Source organism: Hyperoodon ampullatus (genome assembly GCF_949752795.1).
Source record: "Hyperoodon ampullatus genome assembly, chromosome: 16".
Taxonomy (NCBI): Eukaryota; Metazoa; Chordata; class Mammalia; order Artiodactyla; family Ziphiidae; genus Hyperoodon; species Hyperoodon ampullatus.
In genome coordinates, this window is record NC_136929.1 from 3,710,583 (window position 1) to 3,731,056 (window position 20,474).

The window sequence follows — 20,474 nt, forward strand, 5'->3', positions numbered from 1 at the left end:
GCAGATGCATAGTACTATAATTTAACGGAAAAATCTGGTAGTTTCATCTTTCTTGTGTGAAGATGAAGCATTTTGATTTTAAGTGTTACTCCATTACCAGATCGCATGTGAGTTTTTCTTATAACTGGGAAGGTGTGTAACCTTTTTAACCCTACTTTTCAGCTAGCGGGTTGCTCCCAAGGTCAAGTTGTCTGAGGAAACACTCAGAGCTCACAGTTGGTTGTTGTCATGGGTCAGTGGCTAAAGGACACAGGTCACTGATCCCCTGGGACAGATGGATGCTAGGACTCAGCTTCTAGAACTGTGGTGAACAAACCTTAGATCCACCTTCGTCATTTCATTTCTGAGAGGAAAGTCAAATTGTCACTTAGCTGGGCATTTTCTGACACTAATTCTGCACAGTCACATCCCATGTCTTTGGGCTCCAGGTGGGGTGTTGACGGTCGTAGATTTTGGGTTCTGACTGCTTGAGTTCGAGGTCCTTCTTAGCTGTATGACTTGAGGTGAGTTATTTAGCCCGAAAATTAGTTTCCTCCTGTTGGAGTCCTGACCATCTCTTATCCAGAGGGCTGATGTGGGAGTTGAATGAGAAAACTCCTGTAAAGCTTTTAGCAGTGAGCGCATCACCTGTGGGGTGTTCAGTCAGTGTTTTCTGGGGAACTCTGCCACTGATTTACTTTCCATGCTGGGACTTTTAACCCCATATCTCAGGCCTTTGGCAATAAGGAAACACTTCGTTTCCGGCTTGGGAGCAAAAACCATGACTCCAACTTTATGACAGGAAATACAATCCAAACAATACGATCTTTTTCCCCCAGACTCAAGTTTCCTCCTTGAGATCACTGTGGTAGCATTTGCTGAATGTCAGCTGGCACTTACAACACTGGTTTCCAAAGGCTGGACCCATGAGAGCACCCTGTGCGCTCCAGTAATGCTTATGTTTTGAATGTCAGAATTATCTCACCCAAATGATTCAAGCCGGGGCTCCAGCCCTCGACTCTATCACTTTCTCTCCAGCGGACACATCCCTAATGAGGTCAAAGGGAGCATTTGGATGCCGGAACTCATTGGTCTGGCATAAGTGTCATAAATCTCAGAGTTGAAGGGCACATTCGATGTTATTATTCTAATCCCTTCACTTTGCAGGGGATGAAACCACGACTGAGCAAGCAGAGGGAGGATATGTACGGTTATTTCCCTGCAACTTTGCCGAGTTTAACTACTACGGTCGGAACCTTAGAGGAGCAGGACTTGGTAACAAACTCCTCTTAACAGCTGTAATCTCCTTACCCTGATGTGCCCTTACTGTGAGGGTGGACATTCGCTGAGGAGAAAAGGGTGGAGGAAGCTTCCTTCTCTGTACAATTGTTCAAATAAAAAAATAAAACCCCAAGGCGTGGCAGGGTCCCCGTATGCAGGTGCTGCTTGCCACCTTGTGCATCTTCTTGGCGTTTGTCTGACCAGCTCAAGGGCAGGTTGGAGCGTGGCTGCTCTGTTAGTTCCCTGTGCATGATTTCATACCCACTTTTGCCTTTTGAAGTGTCTGGTTCCAGTCACCCAGAACCCCATCTGCATGTGGCATGATCTTTCTGGCAGGAATGTAAACAACTTCCCTCTGATGTGCTGTCACAAAGCAGCATATATCCAGCCTGGTCCCCCAGCCTCAGTCATTTGGATTTAGTCTAGGTTAATGCTTTCATGGTGCTCAGATCTGGAAGCCAGCCAACAGAGGAAACATACAACCCATGCAAACAGCAAACATTCAAATATGTTTTTTACCTCCTTCTCTCATCAATACTTTAAGGAAGCATTCATTTCATACTTTTTCTTTTTTAAACTTCCTCTGGGAAGGTTAAAAAGAAAGGGCTTATTAGTGCTTAGCCTCTGAATTAGTTGTTACCTGCACATCCAGACCTCCAATTACATGCCCACAATGCACTTGCCATCTGTGTCAGGAAGATTTTTACAGGTTCCAACATTCAGCTTGGATAAAATGACCAAAATCAGGGAAGCAAGCTGATGTTTATCCATACTTGCATAAAAGAGGCTTCTTTGGTTTAAATGTTTATTGAATAAATGAATGACTGATCCCCATAGCCACCTTGCTGCTGTGATTGGAGACAGACTTAATTCACACTCTGCATGCTTATTTCAAATATCTATCTGCAGAGAATTTTTCTTTAAATACACATTTTTATCTTGGAATAATTTTAGATTTTCAGAAAAGTGGCATTCATAGTTCAGAGAACTTCCCTGATGGTAATATCCTATGTAACCATGGCGGGTTTGTTATGACCCTGATGTTAACATTGCTGTAATACTTTTAACTCTAGACTTTATGAGCTTTCACCAATTTTTAAACTAATGTTCCTTTTCTCTTCCAGGATTTAATTCAGGATACCATATTATGTTTAGAAGAGGTTGGGTGTTTTGTTTTTTTTTTTCCTCCCTCATAAAATTAAACGAGCAAAACTTCCCCCCTAAGAAAATAACAATTGATGAGTTTTATTAGGGGTTGGCCGGATTATTCTACAAAGGGCCAGATAGTAAGGGTTAGGCTTTGTATCCATGTGCCTTTGCCGTTAGAGTGCAAAAGCAGTCACGAACTATAGGTAAACAAATGAGCATAGCTGTGTTCCAATAAAACTTTATTTAATAAAGTTAAGCTTTAAAAGTTTAACTTTAAAAGTTTAAAGTTAAATAAAGTTAAACTTTATTTAATAAAGCAAAACACGAGGTGGCCCTATCTGAGTTTCAGGCAACAGTGAGCTATGATTTAACATCCAGCCTGGTGTAATAGTCACTAAAACCTACCTTATCTCATTGTTACTGAAGTGTTTAGGGTCCTCCTATGCCCTGGAGCAAGTGGGCCCTGTGCTGAACGAGCTAAATAGACCCCTCCTCTCTCCTGTGGTCCAGACTGAAGGTGGCAGAATTCTCTTTGCTGAAGGATTCTCTGTCTACTTTTATCTACACCCAGAAATCCTCTTCCATAGTACCAACAGAACAATCATCATACAAATTTAAATGGCCAATTCATGATTATTGTCATGCCCTAAGGGTGTGAGTTAATACCTGCTTGGGCTGGGGGATGCTTTGAAACAAACGGTCTGGTGAATCTAGCTAATCAATTCCATTTAACTGAAGTTTATTTCTGTAAAATTCATTTACCTTTCGTGTAGTTATGTTTGGAGGTCACTTCTTTGAGAAGCGTGCTATTCATTCTGAGCTGTTCATCTTTCTTTTTTTTTTGAATATATTCTTTGGAGCACTTTTATTCTTATTCTTTGGAGCACTTTTAGGTTCACAGAAGAATTGAGCAGGAGGTACAGAGCGTCCCCATATGCCCCCTGCTCGCACAAATGCACAGATTCCCCCACTGTGTCCACTGTGATGGCTCATTTTATGTGTCAACTTGGCTGGGCCACGGGTGCCCAGATCTTTGCTCAAACAGTATTCTGGGTGTGTCTGCGAGGGCACACTGGGTGGGATTACCATGTGAATTGGTAGACTGAGGAAAGCATGTTGCCCTCCCCCATGTTGGTGGGCCTCGCACAATCAGTTGAAGGCCTGAACAGAACAATGGCTGACCTTCCCCAAGTAAGAGAGGATGCCTCCTGCCTGACTGGTTTTTAATTGGGACATTGGCTTTTCCTGCGTTCGAGCTTGCTGGCCTTTGGAGTGGAACTTACAGCATCTGCTCTCCTGGGTCTCCCGTGTCGACTGCAGATTTTCATAATCATACCTCCATAAACATGGGAGCCAATTCCTTATGATAAATCTCTTTATGCATCCATATTCTATTGGTCTTGTTTCTCTGGAGCACCCTGATTAATACATCCACCATCAACAACCCCCGCCAGAATGGTACATCTGATGGACCTACGTTGACACATCATCACCCGGAGTCCATACTTCACAGGTGGGTTCACTCTTGGTGTTGTGGACCCCAAGAGTTGGGGTTTGGACAAATGTATAATGACATAGAACCATTCACTCCCTTAAAAATCCTCTGCGCTCTATGTATTCATCCCTTCCTCTCTGCCTCCTTTCAACCCTGACAACCACTGATCTTTTTAGCTTTTGCCTTTCTCCAGAATTTCATAATTGGAATCATGCAGTATATAGCATTTTCAGATTTTGCTTAGTAATACGCATTTAAGTTTCCTTCAAGTCTTTTTGTACCTTAATAATGCTCTTCTTTTTAGAGCTGAATAATATTCCATTGTCTGGATCTACCAAGTTTATTTATTCGTCTTCCTACTGAAGGACATCTTGGTTGCTTCCAAGTTTTGGCGATTATGAATAAAGCTGCTATAAACATCCATGTTCAGGTTTTTGTGTGGACATAAGTTTTCAACTCCTTTGGATAAATACCAAGGAGTGTGATAGCTGGATCATATGGTAAGAGTATGTTTAGTTTTGTAGGAAACTGACAAACTGTTTTCCAAAGTGTACCATTTTGTGTTTCCACCAGCAATGAATAAAAGTCCCTGTTGCTCCACATCTTCATCAGCATTTTGTTTTGTCTATATTCTGGATTTTGGTCATGCTAATAGGTATGTAGTGACATCTCATTATCGTCTTAATTTGCATTTCCCTAATGACCTATGATGTTTATGTATTTTCATAAGCTTACTTGCTATCTTCATATATTCTTTTGTGAGGTGTCTGTTCCGATATTTTGTCTATTTTTAAAGCTGGGTTGTTCATTTTCTTATTGTTGAGTTGTAAGAGTTCTCTGCATATTTTGGGTACCATTCCTTGGTCAGATGTGTCATTTGCAAATACTTCCCCGCAATCTTCTGTGGCTTGTCTCATCCTCTTGACAGTGTCCTTTGCAGAGCAGTGGTTTTTAATTTTAATGAAGTCCAGCTTATCCATTGTTTCTTTCTTGGTACATGTTTTTAGTGATGTCATCACCAAATCCAAACTCATCTAGATTTGCTCCTATGTTACCTTCTAGGAGTTTATGGTTTTGCATTTTACACTTATTTCTATCATCTATTTTGAGTTAATTTTTGTGAAGGGTGTAAGGTCTGTGTCTAGACCTATATTTTTGCATGTGGATGTCCAGTTGTTTCAACACTATTTGTTGAAGAGACTCTCCTTTCTCTATTGATTTGCCTTTGCCTTTGGCTTTATTTGTATGGGTCTATTTCTGGGCTATGTATTCTGTTCATTGATCTATTTAGTCTGTCCTTTTGCCAATACCACACTGTCATAATTGCTGTAGCTCTATAGTAAATCTTGAAGTTGGGTAGTATTAGGCCCCTGACTTTTTTCTTCTTAAATATTGGGATGCTGTTCTGGGATTATTAATTTTTTAAAATTTTGTAAGATTTTGAGATATGGATTCTTCAGACCTATCTCTTTTTTGTGTGTTATAAGTAAAAATACATACAGCTTTTAATTAATACACATAAATTCCTTGGAAATCGTTACTTATTTTCTAGGCCCTAAGCCCTCCCTCTATTTTGAGCTTCCTTGGAATTCACCTAGAGCTTGATTTTGTTTCATTTTTCCTGTCAGGGAACCATGTGCACAATGCTGTTATTTGGTTGTTTTAAAAAAAAGTCTCTGTAAGCTTTTAACGCCCCAGTTAGCATCTGTAGGAGCCAGTTTGGGGTCTACATAGCTGTGGAAAATGTATTTCTCAGAGTTACAAGGTGTGGTTTTTGGCATGTTCAGTAAAAAAACAAACAATAGTAAAAAGGAATTTCTAAGAACATTCTTTCACCTATGAGTAATCTCTTTTTATTTTGTGCTTGACCTGTCTAAAAGGAATTGATCCTCCTAGGAATGCCCCCAGGTTTCACGAGACCCCGAGGAAATTGCAGTTTATGACAGAGCTAAAAAGAATTGGTGAGCGTTGATATTACAGAAGAAGGAATTGACAGCTTCACTTTGTAATTGCAGACTGCTTGATTTCTCCTTTCCCTGCCTTGTCTGTGGAGTTTCTTGGGCCCAGGAATGTGACTGGGAAAATCAAGCAGACTAGAGAATGTCATTGCTAGTGGTTTAACACATCCTTGTCTAGAGTAGAGTTTGATAGAGTGATTGGTACAGTCATTATTGGAAAGAAAACTGGAGATTGTCCATTTGGGCATTAATGTTTCATTTTAAATCAGTGATTTTTAGCCTAGTTTTTTTTGAACACTTTGGGAATCTCCTGGCAGTTATGGATTGGGTCCCTAGAAAAATACACAGTTACACAAAATTTTGCTTACAGTTTTTAAGAGATTCAAAGACCCTCTGCACCTCAGAATGTGAGCCCATCTTTCCCCTCTGCAACACATGTGATGGAGGGTCCACCTTGCACAGCCCCGGGTCTGACCCCACGGGGAGCAGTGCTGGAGATCCCAGGTGCATCAGCGGCCAGGTGTCTGCTGGGAGGAGAGGTCCAAGGATGGGCCATCACCAGCCTCTCCTTCCAGAGCTTCGCTGGAGCCCCAGATCCCCCTCTGAAGGCTGTTTTGCTCTGACTCTTCGTGTAGCTAAGGCTGCACTGGGTACACTGGGTGAGATGGCACAGCGTCTCACACCTCACAGGATGAGGGGCTGCCAGAGCCGCATCTGCAAACTGCAAGAGATGGACGGTTTGGATTAATGCCCAAAAGCAGCACACATACCTGCTCCAGGGCATAGGCTGATCAGTCCAGCCATCTGCTGGCTGCGCATCTGGCCCGCTCTCAAACGCTGGTGTCAAACAGCCTTCAGAGGCATCCACCAAAGGTAGACCGTGTATCCCTGGGAAAATACCTTGTGCCTGGTGGGGCTACCTTCTCCACGGAAACAGCTAAGTGGAGCTGCTTCTTCTGCCGAAGGCCAGGAAGGTTCCCTTGCTGAGGGGGTGTTGAGATGCTGTAGGTGTTTTGTTTGTGTTAAAAATTAATATGTCATTTATTTGGAGCACCGTCCTCAGAACACCTAAGATAGGTAAATATTCCTTTACCAACCTATTAATAGTGAAGTTCCTTTCCTGCTTAAGACATAAAATGCCTGATAGTGCTTTTGTCACTTTGCACCCACTTCACATCACATTTCCTCCCTCCCTCCTCCCTCCCTCCACCCCCAACCCATGTCCAAGGGAAGGTGTGGCCACCGGCATCGCCTTTGGAACCCTTCAGGTCTCCATGGGAAAAAGTTGATCTTTCCTTTCACAGGGAAACACACCCTCATCTCAAAGTTCTAAGATCAGGAAGATGATATATTAAGAATTGCTCACTGGAAATAGGAACAAGAATTTCAAAAGCTCTCCATGCACTTCTTAAAAATGGGACCAGGAAATCATGGATTTGGTAGAGGATGCATTCCCAACAGGGCAATGTCATTCCCAGCAGGTGAAAATTGATCCTCGACGGGCAAAATAACCCTAGATATTACAACAGCTGGTGGGCCTTCCAACGACCACAGTACACACAGTGTACAGTGTATCTGTGACATGAACGGGTCACAGGAAGGGATGAAGAAAAACACGTCTAAAGAGCTCCTTAAGGGGTGGATAATAAAAATTTGAGGGACACCTATGCAGGGAGGTAGCACCCAGGAAATACTGCAACTAGAATGAAGTCAGCAGGCAAAGTTGCAGTGTTCCCTCTTTTCTTCCAGGAATGGGCTAACCAGGGAACTGAGATACTTAGTGGCTTGCATAACCTTCCTGGGATAGACTCTCCTGCTGTCTCACTGGCACTGAACCCAGCTGGGGGAAGAGACAGAAAGGAGTCTACCTCTAAAGAGCTGACATTACAGTTGGGAAAAGGAGAGGAAATAACAAGTCAAATATCAATTTTGAAAAGCAGAAGGACCTACTTGAATAAGTGACTGGGAAATCTTCTATGACGAAGTGCGCTTGAAGTTGAACCTGGGTGTTGAGAGGGAGCCCTGTGATGTGGGAGGGCAGAGGGTCCCAGGCTGAGGGGTTTGCCAGCATACTTGGGGGCGGGGATAGGAGATGCACACAGTGGGACCCGGCAGATGCCCAGGGTACCCGGGGGATGCAAGGAAAGTTTGAGGGTGACCCTGAGGCTGGGGAGTTGTGCTGATTTGAACGGTTCCCCAGAAATTCATGTCCTTCTGGAAATGTGAGCGCGGGCTTACTTGGAAATAGGGTCTTGCTGATGTGACCAAGTTAAGAGGATGTGGGTTAGGTTGTGCCCGAATCCAATGATTGCATCCTTATAAGAAGAGGGAAATTTGGACACAGACACATGAAAGGAAGGTGGCCACGTGACAATGAGCACCAAGGATGGCTAGTAACCCCTGGAAGCAGGAAGAAGCTAGGAAGGTTCCATCTCTACAGGTTTCAAAGGGAGCCTGGCCCTGCCTTCACCTTGACTGTGGACTTCTAGCCTGCAGGACTGTGAAAGAACATGCTTGTGTCCTCGTGGCCGCCTAGTTTGTGGGACTGTGTGTGGCTGAGCAGCAGCAGCACCCTCAAGGCCCCATGTGTCATGGGACAGCTCTCCTAGCCGTGGGCTCATATGTGTCATGAGACAGCTCTCCTAGCTGTGTGCTCGTGTTCTCTGATTTGCATTCTGTGAAGGTCTCCCGTGCTCTGATTTGCGTTCTGTGAAGGTCTCCCACTGCTGGGCGGTGAGGGGCTGTGAGGACAGTAGGAAGAGACAAGGAGACCTGGCAGCCGGCCACTGCCATGCCCAGGTGGGAGGACCAGGGGCTCTGTCCACATGGTGGCAGCCGGACAGATGTGCCATCGAGCCTGCAGACAGGAGCAAGTGGGCTTGCTACAGGCTGGCAGATTGTTGGGGGACAAGCGTGAAGCCAGGAAAGGAGGCTGCCAAGGTCATCTGGGGAGTCCTGGGAGAGCTGCGGGTGGGGGCGGGGGTAGTGGAGAGAAGGGGATGGTGATGGTGGTGGAGACAGGTGAGCAGAAGGGAGGGGCTTCCTGGGGTTCTGGCTTTAGACACTGCATAGAGGGAGGTGCCGGTTACTGAGCCGAAGGCTGGGGTGACCCCAGCGTGGAGGAGAGAGAGCGTTTTGCCCTTGACTTGTCAGTTTCACACGTCTGGAAAAGTCGGGGAGGGGGTGTTGTCACTCCTACCTTACTCACTTCTCCATTTCCAATCTAATTTTTTTTTTTTTAGTTTACCTTTGTTACTTTAGATTAACATTTTTCTGTGGTCCATCTTGCTTATTTAGTGAGTTATACAGGCTTATTTACTGAATTATAACCTCTTTTATCATGCTTTGCTTTATTGCACTTCAAAGATATTGCTTTTTTTTTTTTCAAATTGAGGTTTTGGGGCAACCCTGCATGGAGCAAACCTATTGGCACCATTTTTCAAATAGCATTTGCTCACTTGGTGTCTCTGTGTCCCATTTTGGTAATTCTTGCAATATTTCAAACTTTTTCATTATTATTATTGTATTTGTTATGGCCCTCTGTGGTCAGCGACCTTTGATGGTACTAGTACGCCTCGGGGAAGGCTCAGATGATGGTTAGCATTTTGTAGCAATAAAGTTTTTTTTAATTAAAAAAAACTTAACGTATTTTTTTTTTAGACATAATGTTATTGCACACCTAATGGACTACAGTCTAGTATAAACGTAACTTTAAAATGCCCTGGGAAACCAAAAAATTCTTGTTTTATTGTGATGTTTGCTTTATGGCAATGGTCTGGAACCAAGCACCCAGTATTTTGAAGTGTGCCTGTTTTCAGGCTTTGGTTTTCAAGGCTGGGGAACATCTTCTTCTCATTCTTAGCCCTAGAGAAGACAAGCACATGGTGATATTCGTGGAGCCATAGCATTGGACGCAGAGCTTCTAGCTTTGGGAGAGGTGGGACCTTTCCCCTCAGAAGACCCCCCATAAGGTAAGTCAGCAAATCCCTCAGTGAAATGGCCCAGCTGCAGAGGGCAGTGCTGATCAGACCTTCGGATTCAGGCTGTCCAGGGTCCTGCTGGAGCCATGGAATAGCGGCTTCCCTCCACCTCTGCCGGGGCCGGGCCTCACCCTCCTCCAGGCCCTGCCCACCTACTCATGCTCACTGTTACTGCTGGGGACCACTGGTCACCTGCTACTGGCCTGTCCTGGATGGGTCAGGGCCTGTATCCCACCAGCATCCCAATTCCTGGGTAGCTTTCTGAACAGGAAATGGAAATGGCTTCTTCTTTTCTTCACTGTGCATTTTTAGTGCGACACATAGTTAATTTAATTTAATTTCTTAGTTTATTATAGTTCTCTGTCTCTAGGAACTTCAGGAAAATTTACCTGAGTCTTGTTTTGGGGGATATTTGAAGGATCTAACCTGTTGTACCCCAATGCCCGCTCCCTTGAGATGTCAGTCCAGCCCCAGTACAAGCCTCATTTGGGGAGCATCCCATGCTCAGGGTCTTCAAAGGGCGCAAACAAGATGCACTGCTTTCTGTTGCAAAAATCTTAACTTCAGCTTATAGCCTGAAAGAGCATCAAAGATGTTTGCCATTTCGTGCTTGAGTACCACTGTATCTCCGGACATCCAACACCTGACCACTCTTCTGGTCAAGACAGGATTTCAGTGAAGGACCTTATCACCGGGACGACCCTTCCTGAGCTCTCCTGGAGCCTGCAAATATGTATCAACTCTTTTGTCACAATCAATAGTCTTCTATGTAGAGACAATAAGGAAAATTTATAGTTCTTAATACATTGATTTTATTTACTGATCACATAAAATGAAGTTGAGCAAAACATGCTACATTTGACAATTATTTTTTAATGTCTTTGTGCAATCTTCCTTTTTTTTTTAAAAAAAGGGGGGGAATATTTTAGTGCTAAAGCATTTTGCAAGTTGCCAGGCACCAGTTCGTATTTTGGTGTAACACAATGCAGAGGTTTTGACAGGACAATTGTCCTCCCGAGGCAATCATTTTCCATGTAGAGCAAACAGTCTGGGAATGCCAGAAATTAGGGGACTTCTCATTTTTTGACCTAGAAGGGCTGATCCAGACTCGTTTATAGACCTGAACTGGATGAGTTAACATGAGTAGTAAATAGCGTTCAGAAGCATTTAGCCTGCTAGCAATTACATAAGCAAAACCACTGGATCAAAATATTGTTAAAATATTATTTTGGTGTGCGTGGGACCATACTGCACAATTTGAACTCCTGGCACTGACCCTATAATTAGTTGTGACTGCCCCTGACGTGGAGGTACCTGGATGGGGTGGGAGGAAATGGTTACACCAACAACAAATTCTCATTTTTGCATGATCTGACTTGACCTCATTTCCCAGAGAGGAGCTCATCTGGACAAACAACGTCCACCATGTGCAAAATCTGAATTGGCAAATGCAGTGAAACTAACAAAAAAGTAACAATCCATGGAGAAAGAAAGTCCAAATCAATTTCACAATATGCAGAGGTGAGAAGAAGCAAGTGGTTGTCAGTGTGAAGAACAATGAACTGGGGAAAAACACGTGGGACTCCAGCCCTCTCTCCTCAGCCTCTGTCAGACCGCGTGTCCCTTGTGAATGTGCCATGAGCACAGAAATACGAACGTGAAATACGGCAAATTGGTACCCTGTGTTTCTTCTGAACGGCACAGACTTTTTGTTAGGATGGGAATCAGTCTATGAAAAGAAATCAATCTGTCAATATGTTCTTGTTTTTCTCCACCGGCAAGGAACTCAGCTTATTTTGAAAAGCCAAAAGGAACACAGGCTGCCTTTTAGAATTAAATGCCCCCAGGAAGCTTAGCCTTTGGAGGTCACATTTTCTTAAAAGCCAAGGAGAGCTCCTTAGCTTGCCTGGTCATGAGGAGGTGGAGAAAGCAAGCCTGCGTTGATGAGATGAGCTTCCTCTGGTACCTTGGAAACCGCCCTGCTGCCCTCTGTGGAGGGTGGGTCAGGCAGGGAATCCACAGGGGCCCGCGTGGGTGGGAGGGACATAATTCTGCACCAGAAGAGATACCTTGGGGATGCAGGCCAACGGAGGTCACAGCATCTCCTTAGCTCTCTTTCAAGGAGCTCTGTGATTGATAGATAGAGTACTTGAAAATTACCAAGACCCCCTCCCCTGCCCCGAGAGTCTGGGGAGTAGAAACAGGACAGGGTACTCTAACTCCCATGCAGTGGTTTATTGAGAAAAAAATGTAGCCTTCATCTGTCTTCTGTCTGCAATTCCCTCTCCCCATGAGCTCCTTTCCACCCTGGGCTTCTCATCTTGAAGGAAGGAACAAAAGGATTTATATCAAGTTGTAGGGTATTCTTGCCAAACCTAGTAGATTCAATTGTTCAAAGCTCCTGGGTTTGTGTAAAAAAAAAAAAACAACAACAAACAAACATGAAAAGCAAAACCCTAAAACCTCCAGCATATTTGAATACACAGTCAATGAGTGACAATATTTATCTTTTGGAAAAGACCTTTAAATAAAGACTCAGGAAAAACAAAAGAAAAATAATCGTTTGGTATATTGCTCCAACATATTGGCTTTTTAATTGTCAGTGTATGCATTTTCGCTTCCGCCAAGAAATCTGCATCCCTGCTTCTTCCTGAAGATTGAGCATCACCAGGCAAGTCTGTTACTATGGCAAACGCTTTTATCGGAAGAGGAATGTAAATGAGAGGAACTCACAAAATGTACGGCGAAAACAGAAAGGCAGGAAAACATTCTCCGTTCTTGGGTCCGAGCCTTTGAAAGGAGGTGGTGACAATGAAATATTTAACAATTACTTATTGGGTGAGCAACCTTATTGTAGGAACTGTAGGAGGTACAAGGCAAAAATGGATCTGTTTCCTGGTCTCAAGGACCTTACATTCCATCTGGGAATGCTGATGTAATCACAACAGACAGATGATCCCCTTAACGTAATACACACGTGATGGACTGAGAAGTAAATTATTTAGGCAACGGGTGCTACAGGAACCCAGATAAGGGAGCGATGATGGGCAACGTTTGCTCAAGAAAAGCCTCCTTGGGGAAGGGGTGTGTAGACTTTGTTTTTTAATGGTGGATGGGTCAGAGAGAGTAAGGGTTATGGAAAAGTTCAAATGTATACTTGAGGGTTTAGGGGGTTGACTAAAATGGGGGAGCTGTGAAGGAAAACGTTGGGATCCCAGATTTAAAAGATAAATGAGTCTACATTCTGGGGGTTCCTTTTGAAATGCTAAGGGGTTTGGACATTATCCTATAGGAAAGGAATAGATGCTCAAGATATTTGATGGGTTCTGGTTTCCCACTTCTTTCAAAAGAATGACAACTGTTGAATGATGACCCTTGGGCCACCTTTCCCCGCTGGGGTCAGGCAGGGTGAGTCCGAATTCAGCAGTTCATCAGCTCGCCATCCAGTTTTGCTCTAGTTTCTATTCTGAGGTTGGCAAACGCTTCCCTGAAGTGCATTGTACTCTCTGTTTCCAGGCTACCCCTCACGTAGCTCAGCCTCTCCAGAGTTCAGGCATTCTGCCAACAAGCCCCAATCTGTCCCTAAATCAACACTCAGTGTCTGCTGCAGTATCTCCCCAAAGCTTGCTGCCCACCTGCTTGAACCTGCTGGTTTCTAGGGTTACAGGCTCATGCAGGGCTCACTGTCGTGGGCAGGGCCGGGCTTCTGGGGGAACGGCTTGCACACTTCACATACTCTTGACCTGCCTTCCAACAATCTTCTGGCTGCTGCCCAACTCTCCAGACTCACATTTGCAAGTGCTAGAAATGTCCCAGCTCCATCACCCTTCCCTAGCTGGATGCTTAGACCTAGTGGATACACTGTCTCCAGCTGGAATGGTGGCTCAGCTCTTCCCCACTCAACCTATCTCCTAGCTAACCAGACGTGGGTAAGGAATAGGATCTACAAAGCAATGCCCTAAGAGCGTTAAAATTGCCATTGTGTAAAATATATCAAAAGAGTAAAAAAAAAAGGAAGAAAACTAGTTAAGAGAGTTTCAGTGTCCCATGAGGTGAAAAGATCTGGGCTAGGGGGGTGATACTAGACTAGAGAGGAAGGGTTAGATATGAGACAGATGGGAAAATGGACCGGGGTCGGTGACTTCTTGACCCTAAGGAACAAACAGAGGGGAGTCCAAGGTGCCTGAAGAGTTTCTGGTGCGGGAGATGGAGAGGATGAGGGTGCCGTTAGCAGAAATAAGGAAACAGAAGGGACATTTACCATCCCTATTTAGGGATGGGTGGGTTGAATTTAAATACTCAAGTAAAAATGAAAATTTTCCTCAATGTCTTGGAGGGAGAAATGTTGCTAGTGGGTGAATTTGCTAGTGAAGGAAAAAAAAAAGGAACAAACTGGTAAGAGATAAAGGAATTAGCTTAGGGAAATGTTCATATTTAAGAAGAAGTTAGAGAGAGGAAGAGGAAGAAAAGTCAATAAAGAGATGGAGAAGTGAGAGCCACAGAGGTCACGACTGCACCAAGGTAATTCGGGGTCACAGAAGTCAAATGAATAGTTCAAAATTCCAAAAGAAATACACTAGTCATGTCACATGATCTTGAGGCTTCGTGGTGAATGGGGAATAAATACATAACTGGGAGAGAGGAATTCACGGCTCCTCATTGGTGCAATTTCTCTCTAGTGGTGGCAACAGAGCCAGACTCAGCTAGCCAGGAAGCCAATAATTATAAATAATTCTAGAAGTTTGCAGCTAGATTTGGGTATGAATAAGCAGTGATCGTTGAGAAATTTGGCAACAACAGGAACGAGGGCTTCTGCACACTGTGGGCGAAGCATTTACAGAGACTGAAAAGATGCAGAATAAAGAGGTAGTTGTTTAGAAAAGGGGAAGGAGATGGGGTGCAGTTCTCACGCCTCTCAGCCTGTTGTGTAAATAAGTTAGAGGCGAAATCACTTACCTGGGAGGGATACGGAGGACTGGGAGCTTGACCTGAGGAAAAATGATGGGGAGGGTCGTTAATAGCTTATGAGTTAAGGAGAAAAGGCAAGTACAAGACCTATAGGAAGTCACAGTGCAGTCGTAAGGGCCAATTAAAAGTAGAGAACATACAGTTTTAGTGAGTTCAAACAGCTTGGTGAGAACAAGGCAGCGGAGCCCAACAGCGGGGATGAAGGAAAGCAAGGAACTTGACCCAGAGGTGGACGCTGCCCTGGTAGTCATGGCTGAAGTTCAAGGGCGAAGGAAATCCCGGTTAGTGTAAGTTGAAGTAGTATCATGGAGTTTAGGGCTTCAGTATACGAGTCTGAGAGGGGCGTGTTTCTGTCCCTATCAACTTCTTGTCCTTTCCCGTTTAGTCGGGGCAAAGGGCGAAGTCCAACTTCAGAGAATCCTACCGCAGTTGCTTCAGTGCATTCCTGAGTGAGGCCGGGGCATCCCTCTAGGAAAGGGGATGCTAGGACACAGTGATGTGGAGGGTGGGCACGGCAAGGAAAAGCATCCCTCCTCCAGGGGAGAAGCAGCGACAGACTCGGGCGGGAGCAGTAATGAGGATGAAACGTCACTGGTACAACCTCGAACCTGGTTTATAATCTCGGGAATAAATGGCGACTGAGGATTTGTTTACACAGCGGAGGGGAGCCTGAGATCTGTGGATATTTACAACTTTCTGCATGTATAATTCCTTCAGGGACAGCAAAATAATCCACTATTTTCCAACGCTATTAAATATTGATAAGTAGGAGATGGCCTCTCTTTAAAAGCGGAGATTTTTCAAAGGAGATTTCTGCATCGTGGGCCACAGATTGAGTGAATCGCTGACCAGTGAGAATGAGAACATGTAAAATAACACTTTTCCTTGGTCCAGCGCTTTTTTCCTATTTATTCGAAAGGCCTAATCTTCCTATGCTTATGTCTTCATGCAGCTATGTTGAAATAAGTGGCATTTAGCTGTTCAGCGTGATGAAGTGCTAAATGTGGTTTGTGCCAGATTTAATTGCCACTACAGATGACAGCAAGGCTCTGTCCCTTGGCTTGAACTTGCACTGCAGCTTGGCTGATGCTGTGGTTTGGTTACTCTTGCTACGGCTGTGGATCACTGTGGGATTGATTTGATTGGTATTGACCGTGAAGAGAGCTCCAGGGAACGGTTGGGCTGGACCAAAGTCTAGTTCAGATGTTCAGCTGAGCTACAACCATTGTCTAAATGTATATTTTAAAATACACATTCCAAACAAAAAAGAACAACGAAGGAGAAAGCATCGTGAAGAAAATCTCTATGGTTTCTTTCTAAGCAAATCAAACGAGGCAGTAGAACATCAACACTTGAGCGGGCGGGTGTTCCTTGAGTGAAGAACGCAGTACCAAGAATCCTCCTTCCTTCCTTCATTGTTGGAACAAGCATTTATGGACCCGTCTTGACCATTTCCTCTCTCTTGAGCAAGCCACCCGAGCTGGTGTGAGGTATGGATGGCCAGGCCTCTCTCACATCTCCCCTGTGTCCACCACCGTGGACTTCCTCTCACTGTCTTCCCGGCTGTTAACTCAGGCTCCCCCTTGGCCACATCCCTTTAAGCTTCTTCCCATTCACCTTTTCCTTTCCCAGCTCTCATTCACTAACTCAGAATCATCCTCCTTCCTCCCTCTTCATAGCCAGGTATCCCACCTACAGTGGACCCCGGATTCTTGGAACCGAAGACCTGTGTCTTCTAGTCTATGCCCTCTAGAGACACAAAAATGCACTTACGCTGTGCGGACCACTGGCTTTCCAGGCTTCTCCTTCTTACCGTCCAGCAAGCGAGTCTCCACAGCCACGCCTACACCATTCTCTGTTCCTTCACTCCAGTGCTGGGAACGCTATCGATCAAGTTACAGAAGCTCTTGGGAAAACCTGTTGGTAGCACATTATAAATGCAAAATGACAGCGTTAGCTTATGTGCTCTCTTTTCCTAACTAAACCAAGTCTTGATTAGCTAAGATCTTCTACTTTAGTAGTTAGATCACTTCCACTTTGGGCAGTGGGGGTAAAATGATAGCAATTCTATAGGGAACTTAGAGGCATGTATTATGGCATCATCAGCAACGTTCTCCAGGGTTCAAGTTCTGTGGTCTTGGGTATGAAAAATACATAAGGCCTGTGAAGTTCCTCAAGTTCCAAAGCTGTGCAAAATTTCCAGTATAAATCTACAAGATCACAAACTTTTTAATCTTTCTACAGAGTACTGCTTTACATTGCTAGTGTGCCCTTGAGTTTGGTTGCTGCCATCCACCAGTCTCATGAGTAAGTGTTCGGTGCCAACATAATACACATGAATGGGGGTCATCAGATGGCCCTACGTTGCAGAGAAACTTGGTAAAGCATCAATCAGAGGGTTCTGCACACAAAGACCCACCTGTCTCTACACTCTTCACCCCACATCCCTGCTTCTCACACAAGGAGTAACCATATCCCTGCACCAAAATGGAATTCTCAGGCACCAAGAGCAGTGCTATCAAGGAATTCTTAAGGGTCATCACACAGTTTTGGAAATTGGACCCTGAAGTCGTCCTGGCCCCCAAAACAAGCTTCTGCTCCATCAATTCACTTCCATCTGGGAAGAGAGCAGAGGAACCCAGACTGGGAACGTCAGAGCTTAGAGCCTAGGAGAGAGGTTGGAGATAAAACACGCCATGAAAATGTGATAAAAGTAGCAAAGGGTAAACAATGCAATGGAAGTACCATCACTGAGGTCCCTAAATCAGCTGAAGGGGGTCAGAGAAAGCCCTGGCTGGGAAGGGGCTTCTAAGTGGAGATTTGAGGGTGAGAAGAGGTCAGCAGGATGAAGTGGTGGGGAGCTGGTGGAGAGAGAGCAGGGGAGTGAAGAGCACATGGAAAGCCTCAGATCTGAAACTGGAGGAGGTTCAGTTTCAAGAAAGTAAAAAGCTACATTATTGCTTAAAGCACATAAAAACAAGGATAGCGAGAGATCACAGGCTAGGACAGTTGGGTGCCATATCATCTGAGAACTTGGAAGCCAGACCACAGATGTCAGATGTTAATCACACCAGGAAGCCCCCGGAGAGTTTTAAACAAGACATACTTGTGTTTCAAAAGGGTAACTGCAGTCTGGGAAATTGATTGGAGGACCCAGGAGTGAATGTAGGTGGGGAGCAGCTGCAGAGACACAGGCCATAGGTGAAGGTGGCGGTGGCTGGCTCCAGCTGGGACAGTGATGCTGGCTAAAGAGACCACAGACTTGTGTTATGGCGCATGTGTCCAGTTGAGGTTGTGACTGTGGGTTACCTGTGGTACCAAGGTACCCAGTTGTGGGACATCCTCTAGCATCATTCAGTATCTTCAGTACAGGTGCAGATAAGATGGAAATTTGGATCACTTCCCCCCGATCATTTTCTAGGCAGATTTGTTGGATTGAAACCAGGGCAAGGAGTTTAGCCTATTGGGAAGAGAGCAGCTGAAGCTATTGACAAGAGAATATAAGCTGGAAAGTGGGAACGTGAACAGAGAGAGAGATGATGGTGAGGGGAGAAGTGGAGCTGTAACTGGACTGGTAGGATGGAGGAGGGTGAAGGGAAGTTGTTCTCAGGGACTAAAATGTCTCATTTTAGTGGCAGAGCAATTTCAGGGGCTAACAAGTAGAAATGAGTAAAGAAACCACATAGTCAAAATCCTGATGGCTTGTCTGCACAGACACTGAATCTTATGGGGGCTGTGAGATTTGTTGGTGAAGAAGACTAAGACCCTCAGCAAAACCCTTCAGAAGAGTCATGGAAGCAAGTCTCAGAGTTGGGGGATGTTCCCATGGCAACTACGTTCCAAGTGCTATCCTGGGGGCTTCAATAGACTCAAAAAAAGACAAATATAGTCCCACCCTCACAGGGCTTCTATTCTTGTGGGAAAAGATGGACGATACTCAACATGCAAATAAAATAAGGAAAACAGGGAAAAGTGGCAGCACTTTCACAGAGAATTTGAATATAGTGATGTGATTGCAAGGGCCTGCAGAGGGACCAGTGAGTCTGAGATCTCGGTGGCATGAAGGAGCTGGAACAGGTGAGGCTCCCATGCAGAGAACTTGCCCACCCCCTGGCGGGCTGGGCTGCCCTCCTTAAACCGTGGAAGGCTTGGATTGCTTCGATTTTCTCTTTGATGTAAGGACGTAAGCACTTCCCTGACCAGGACTGCTGGATGCCTCATCCTGGCCCAGCGCCCCTGGTTGGCCTGGGTCCCCCACAGGCCAATGATCCCAGCAGCCAGGCTGGATTTCACACTCAGTGGAAGCAGCGGGGCATGGCCTCTCTCTCCGTATCATCGTCCTTTGTTAAAATGAGGTAGACAACACGCTTGGAATAAAACCAGCCATTCCAACCTGCATGTGTGTGCAGACTGACCACTTACAGATATCTAAACAGACCCTTTCTGGATGTTAAACAATGTGAAGGTGTAGATATCATTTATCATCCCCTTAAGAGTTCTCTTTCTAAAAGTGAAATCCAACTTTGTCCCATCCCTCCTGATCATGGGATCAAGTCCCCACCCCATGGCGTGACATCTAAAACTTCCAGGCTGGTCCCATCAATCTTCCAACCACTCCTCACTGTGCATCCTGAACCCCATATTTGACTTTTTGTAGATCAAAAATAGTCAAGTGTTACCAATTTCATATTAGCAACCAAATGGTTGTCCCTTCTTGTCTCTATTTTTTTCTTTAATAGAAATAATTTTATCTGGGCCAGTGGCTGCCAATTAGAAAGATTACATTTTGCAAGTGTGCTCAAATGACTAAGTCTAGCCAATGAGAGGCAAGCAGATGTATTGACCGACAGCTTCTAAGAATCTTACTTAAAAGATAGCTTGTTCAAGTCCTTTGATATTTCTTTATAATCCCTCTATCCTGCTGCCTGGAATGCACTTAAGATTGCTGGAGCTCTAGCAACTCTTTTGGAACATGAGGTTAAGGGCTCTACCCTAGACATTATGGAGTGGTAAGCTGGAAGTAGGGTGAGTCTCTAAGGTCTCTGGTGGCTAAGCTACCATATCAGCCCCGCACATATAGAGAATTTTTATTTTTTAAAGTTAATGTTATTTTCAGTGGAACCAACTCCTAACTGATGCATAATGAATTTGAATTATTTCTTTATTTGTTTGCTTTCTCCCTAGACTGAGTTTCTCAAAGGCAAGGGCTTTATTTTTAAATCTTTGTGTCCTCAAGCATCCATGAACAAGCACTGAGCATGGCATATATTCTATGCTCAATAATCCTTGTAGAGTAAAATATTTTGTTGTTGTTTTGAACACAGTGATTCAGGAATAGCACATGTGAATGAAAGACAATATTTAAGTATTCAATACTATTTAAGTTAAAGACAAACAGTCTCTCTCAAAGAATACCTGTAAGCAAATAGAAAAATAGATGAAAATGCAAGGTGTAGACATTCTCCACACGAGGCGATGTCAGTACATATCAAAGCATAACAATATTTGCTTTGACTTTGTTAAGCTCACCTAATGCAATTCTCTCACTCTGAGACTCAGAGGACTGGGGTCAATGAATAATAAACAAGGTAAATGGTCAACAGACTCTTTTGGTGAAAGATGGAGGAATAGGAATGACAATTGGCGAGACACGTGACTCCCTCC